The sequence below is a fragment of the Suncus etruscus genome, chromosome 14 (genome assembly GCF_024139225.1).
Source record: "Suncus etruscus isolate mSunEtr1 chromosome 14, mSunEtr1.pri.cur, whole genome shotgun sequence".
In the NCBI taxonomy this organism is placed as follows: domain Eukaryota; kingdom Metazoa; phylum Chordata; class Mammalia; order Eulipotyphla; family Soricidae; genus Suncus; species Suncus etruscus.
The window spans coordinates 31,373,946-31,380,522 of NC_064861.1; positions in this window are offsets into that span (position 1 = coordinate 31,373,946).

The following is a 6,577-nucleotide window of genomic DNA, read 5'->3' on the forward strand; positions in this document are numbered from 1 at the left end:
TGCCCTTCAAATTCTAGTTAACATATTGGGTGGTAGGTGCATACCCAGAAATGTTTAGAGGACCATGTGCTAGGACTTGACCCTGGGGCTCTTCTGTTTTGCATGTGCTCTATCTGAGCCATCCTCCCAGCCCCCAATATTTATTTACTTATTTATCTTTGGCTTGGTGGCCACACTGGTAGCGCTCGGGCTTTGTACTCAGAAATTACTCCTGGCAGGCTCAGGGGACCAAATGTGATGCTGGAGATTGACCCAGGTCTGCTACTACAAGGCAAATAACCTATCCTGGTACTAGTAGCCAATTTTACAGGGTTTTGGGTTTTTTTTTTTTAATTTTGGGTCACACCCAGCGGCACTTAGGGGTTATGCCTAGCTATTTGCTCAGAAGTCACTCCTAGCAGGCTCGGGGGACTGTATGGGATGCTGAGATTTGAACCAGGCTGTCCTATTTTGGCCATGTGTGCGAGACAAATGCCTAACCACTGTTATCTTTTATTTCTTGGTGCCAGAAATTGAGCCCAGGACCTCTCATATTTTAGGTGTTTATTCTACCACTGTTTACCTTCATAAATCTACCATTAATATATACAAGATAGATTTGCTTAAATTAAGCTTTTGTGAAACTTTAGGAGAATGTCATATTTTTCCCAATTTTCACAAAGCCATCTCTTTAAGTTGTAAATCCCTAAGTGGCATTATAATATTGATTTATTATTCAGCTATTGGAGCATACCAGGCTGTGAGGATCAAATTAGTCCATAGAAATGTGTGGGTGTTTTTCTTTTTGTTTTAGTTTTGGTTTTGGGGCCACACCTGGCAGTGCTTGGGTTACTCCTGGTTCTGCACTCAGAAATTACTCTTGGCAGACTCAGGGAACCACATGGGATACTGAGGATTAAACCTGGGTCAGCTGCATGCAAGGCAAATGTTCTATACCACTGTGCAATTGCTCCAGCCTGTTCTTTCTCTTTTGAATGTCATTTGATAATATCTGACTCAACTGCTTTGCAAGCTTATAGAAAGTGGAAATAGAGGGGCTGGAGGGATAGCACAGTGGTAGGGCATTTGCCTTGCATGCAGCCGACCCAGGACATACCTGGGTTCAATCCCATTCCCGTATCGTCCCCTGAGCTGCCAGGAGCAATTTCTAAGCTCAGAGCCAGGAGTAACCCCTGAGCACTGCCGGATGTGCCCAAAAACAAAACAAAACGAAAAAAGTAAGTGGGGCCGGAGCAGTGGTGCAAGCGGTAAGGTGTTTTGCCTTGCGCGCCTAGGACGGACCTTGGTTCGATCCCCTGGCATCTCATATGGCCCCCCAAGCCAGGAGTAGCCCCTGAGCGTCATGGGTGTGGCCCAAAAAGGGGGAAAAAAGGAAGAAAGTAGAAATAGAATTTTATAGTCAGAAACTATATTCAATAGGAGTTCCCAAACTTGCGTATTTTTAAGGGTGGAGCCTAATTACACATAACATTTCTCTCCCTTATCTCTCCACATTGCACATACCTGAAAGAGTAAGACTTTAGGGAAAAGAATGACACTGGCTGGCCTGATAGCATGCCAGTAGGGCATTTGCTTTACACTCAAGTGACCTGGGTTCAATCCCCATCATTCCACATGGTTCCCCTAGCCCACCAGGAGTAATTTCTGAGTACAGAGCCAGAAGTAATCTGTGAGCTTAGTTTGGTACAACTGAGTTAGGTGTGACAAAGCAAAACAAAAATGAGAAACCTGAATGAAAAGGGAAGAATGGAAAAAAAAAAAAACAGGGCTGGGGGGCTGGAGTGGGTAAGGCACTTGCTTTGCATGCTGTTGACTTTGGTTCCATCCCTGGCTTCCAGTATGATCTCCTGAGCTCACTATTTCCTGAGTATAGAACCAGGAATAACAACTGAGCATTGACCAGGTGTGGCTCCCCAACCTCAAAAGGAGGAATTTGCACAGTAGATGAAACACAAGTTCACAGCCCTGGTGATCTTGAAAGAAGTTGAACTGATGATTACCTCCAACATAATTCACAGCTGCTGTCATTTTTTTCTGAATGACTTGATGGTTTTGGGGCCGGAGAGAGAGCATAGTGGTAAGGCATTTGCCTTGCAAGCAGCCCATCCAGGATGGACGGTGGTTTGAATTCCGACATCCCATATGGTCCCCTGTGCCTGCCAGGAGCAATTTCTGAGCAGAGCCAGGAGTAATCCCTGAGCACTGTGGGGTGTGACCCAAGAACCAAAAAAAAAAAAAGATGGTTTTGACCACACGGCCAAATTTGTCCTTCCCAGTTGACTCAGGTCCCAGTCACATGCTATATCCCTTTAAAATTTCTACTGAACTAAGGTTTTTATTCCAGGGAAGTAACTGTAAGAATATCCCGTGTTCTGTTTCAAAACTCCTTGTTTGGGAACATGAAGTTCGACATCTCAGATCCATCATGAGCAGTTAGACCAGTGAAGTTGTGTTGGCTGCTCCAGCTTAGGAGTCTGATTTTAAGAGGCCCTAGGTGATTTGTGTTCTAAAAGTGACTGGAAGAGTTGGGGTCAGAGTATTTGGTAAAGCAAAGCAAGGGATTGCTTAAGTGGCTGTTTCAAATATTTCTTGGTTTTGGGGCCACACTAAAACCCAAGTATTCACAGTTTACTCCTGGTGGGGTTGGAGGAACCATAATAGGATGTCGGGGATCTCAAACCTGGGCCATTAGCCCACTGTATTACCTATCGAGCCTGTTACAGCACTTTCAACATTTTATTTATATTTGATTTTTTGGGGGGGGGGGGCAAACCTGGCAGTACTGGGGGTCAGGGAATTTACTCCTGGTGCTGCTCAGGGGGCTTTGTGAGATCCCAGGGGATCAAATCAGGTTGGCCACATGCAACTATCCACTGTACTATCATGTTTGCCCCTTCTCACCACCACCATTTCAAGTACTCTTGAACTCAAGACTGAAGAGACCTGAGAAATAGCTTCTTAATCAGATAGTGTTTCTGGACTTTATCAAGTTACCGGAGTGGAGAGATAGGTAGGGCACTTGCCTTACATGTAGCCAACCCAAATGAGATCTCTACTAAAGGAGCCAAGAGCCATTCAGGGGGCCGGGGAGATAGCGTGGAGGTAAGGCATTTGCCTTTCATGCAGGTCATTGGTTCGAATTCCGGCATCCCATATGGTCCCCCGAGTCTGCCAGGAGTGATTTCTGAGTGTGGAGCCAGGAGTAACCCCTGAGTGCTGCTAGGTGTGACCCCCCCCCCCCCAAAAAAAAAAAAAGCCACTCAGCCAGAACCTGGGTTTATAGCTCTGGCACCCATGTGTGGACCTTCCAAGCACCAAGTGTGACCCAAAAAAGAATTAAAATACTAATGAACTTTAAATCTACCAGTTGCCTTAGAATGTGTTGGGAAGTTGGGGCATCTTGTTCCAGAAAATATGGTACTTGGCTGGAATTCTAGAGTAGGATTGCTGGGGCCAGAGAGACAGCACAGCGACAGGGTGTTTGCCTTGCACGCAGCTGACCCAGAAAAGACCTGTTTGATCCCTGGCATCCCACATGGTCCCCCAAGCCAGGAGCAATTTCTGAGCACATAGCCAGGAGTAACCCAAGCATCACCGAGTGTGGCCTAAAAAACAACAAAAAGGATTGCTGGCATACTTGGCAAGTTAAACTCAGAACTCTGATCTCAGGCCTAGTGAGATTTGGGAGGATTCAGGTTTCTTCTTTGAAGTTAAGATTTTTTTTTTTTTTTGAAAGGCTTGTCTGATTATGGAAGTTGCCAGAGGCTCCCTTCCCCCAGCACACAAATGCTACATTGTTCAAGCACCACGTGTACTTTAAATAAGACACCAAATCAAACACAGCAACCAACCTCTTCTTGCTTAAGCCTTGGTTAGAATGTAGTTTTTAAAAGCTAGGCCAGTATCCAGAGCTGAATTCTTTAAGTGGAACAGATTTCAAGAGAGAATAGCTGGTCTCTAGCATCCTCCCAGAAAGAAGCAAAGCTGGGATTACAACTTCAGGTGTCCTGCTTTAATGACACCCTACTCTGGAAGATGAGTAGTGAAGTGGAAAATTGCAGTTATCCCAGTGACTATATTAGAACAGTTCCTCCCCAGCAATCTATAAACATTGGTCCAAAAGATGGCTTTTAGGGGCCAGAGCAATAGCACAGGTGTAGGGTGTTTGCCTTGCACGAGGCTGACCCAGGAGGGACCTGGGTTCGATTCCCGGCGTCCCATATGGTCCCCAAGCCAGGAGTAACTTGAGCGTCACTGGGTGTGGCCCAAAAACAAAAAACAAGATGGCTTTTAAACATAAAAATTGCTGTGTGAAGTAGATTATAGGGCCAGGGAGAGAATACAGGTTAGGTTAAGGTCTCTACATATGACCAACATCAGTCTGCTCCCTGGCACCACATCTCAAACCAATAGTCGCTGCCAGCACTATTGGGTACAGCCCATCTCTACCCAACCCTAAAGGTAGCTTGTCTCTTTTCACAGATTTTTGAAGTCTTGAGTAAATATTACTTTAAGCACCTTAAGACAGTGTCTAAGGCCAAACTGGTCCAGTGCATTGGGTGACTCTAGGTTCAATCCCCAGCATCCCATTTAACTCCCTGAACACTACCAGGAATAAAACCTGAACACCACTAGCTGTGGAGCAAAAAGGAAAGGGATTGGGGGGAGGACTCAGTATTTAGAGGAAAAAGGTACCACTAACATGGTTTTATGATACAAGGTCAGAATATTTACTCTTTAGCCTTCAGATGGAATATAGCTGGTCTCCTCTGCCCTGTTCTCAGGGAAATGGGCAGAGAACCCAAATGGAACCGAGTGGTATTTCAGGTTGAACTTCTAAGGTTCTGGGTGGCAGTTTAAGTTGATTTATTCTGAGCCCCGGCTGGCCCGCATCATTTGAGGTCAGAGGACTGAGGAAGTAAAGTTATGAACAAGGCATGAGTGAGCTTTTTAGGTTTGCTAAACCCCTTTCGAGGGGAGATGAGCGCAATCACTGGCTTTTCTATATAGACAGCCCTAAAACTATCACAATACAGAATAAAACCGCAAGTTTCCAAGGCTATGGAGAAGGGAAAGAAATAATATTTTCCATACTGTTACCAAAGTTTATTTCTCCTAGTTAAGCTTTTAAAAAAGAAACCCAATAAAAAGTATCTTTATTTTCATGTTTAAAAAGTTTTTCTATAATGCATTAGCAATACAAAAATATTTTATAACACTACACAATGGTCCTTTTTTCCCCTCAAGACTTTTTGTAACACTATACTAGAATATATATCTTTGGATTCTGAAAAACCAGTGGCTAAAATAGGAAGGCTTTCATTTGCAGGGAGAGGTGGGTACACAGAGAACCCCTTTTCTTTGGATTCAGGCTATATACAATGAGGAATAGGCCAAAAAAAAAAAATAATAAACAACAAAAACATGCCCCCTTCCCCCAAAAGAAACGGTTAAATTAAAAGATTTGTTTTTAAGGCTCAGGGTTGAAGCTTGGCTCAGAAATGGTTTAAAGTAGGCTGTGGTAAAAACCCACTATCTACCACTAGACATCTTCTGGGCTCTGTGCTTTGGTTATAATGGTCCTTCTTGCAGCCCCAAAAGGAAACCAAAGGTAGCCTGGTTTCATGCTGTAAGATGGTACTGGTAGATGGTACTGGTTTGTGCTCACAGCCACTCAAGAGTTGGCTAGACTGATAAGCTGTAAATGGGAGCAAGCTGTAAATGGGAGCTATGAAAAAGGCCCCAGAATTGGGAGGAATGCAGTGGATTGGGGGCAAAGTTTCTTTCTAAAACCACTAGTGACAGGTCTGGGGAACCTTGTTATTGGGATATTTAAGGCAGGTGAATTTCTCCATAATGTTTGCAAGTAATATGAACCAGAGCCAGGTCATTCCCTACTACTTACTACCCTCACTTTGCTGCTAAGGTAGTGTCAGGTTATTTTTATTCCCTAGGATGATAGCCCTAAATTTATTCCGTTCCCTCTTAAAAGCTCCTACAAATGTAGCAAGAGGTTTTTTCCTAGTTCAGTTTACAAAAAGCAGCTGCTTTTCTGTAAATGGGGCTTTTTTCTTATGATACAAGGTCAGAATATGCTCACTCGGCTTTTGATTAAACCAGCTCATTCTTGGTCTATGAAGTGTTGTGTAGGAAGACAAGGTGGGATGAGGAGGGCAAGGGCAGGACAAGCAGCTGGGCTCTATCCAGCCCATCTATGACCCAGTAGGCAGAAAAACAAGGAATACGGGGCCATCTGGGAAGACAGATGGTAAAAAGAATGAATTGACTGCGTACTACCACAGGCACAGATGCCTTGATAGATGATACTACAGATCTGATCGTTGGTGTTAGGTTCTGGCAGAAGTTGTAGAGCCTCGGAAATCTCCAGGGTCAGGACTCGAAGGAGTTAGCAGGGTTCCTGGCCGGTTTCCACGTGCTTTGGGGCTCTGTCGCCTCCTCTCAGAGGATGGACCCCTAGGGGAGGCCACATGTCCTATGCAAGCTAGGCTGCCTGAATCTGAGATTCCTGTTGCTGTCCCTGTATACTCTGAAGGATGCTGCTGGGGGCCTAGGGGAG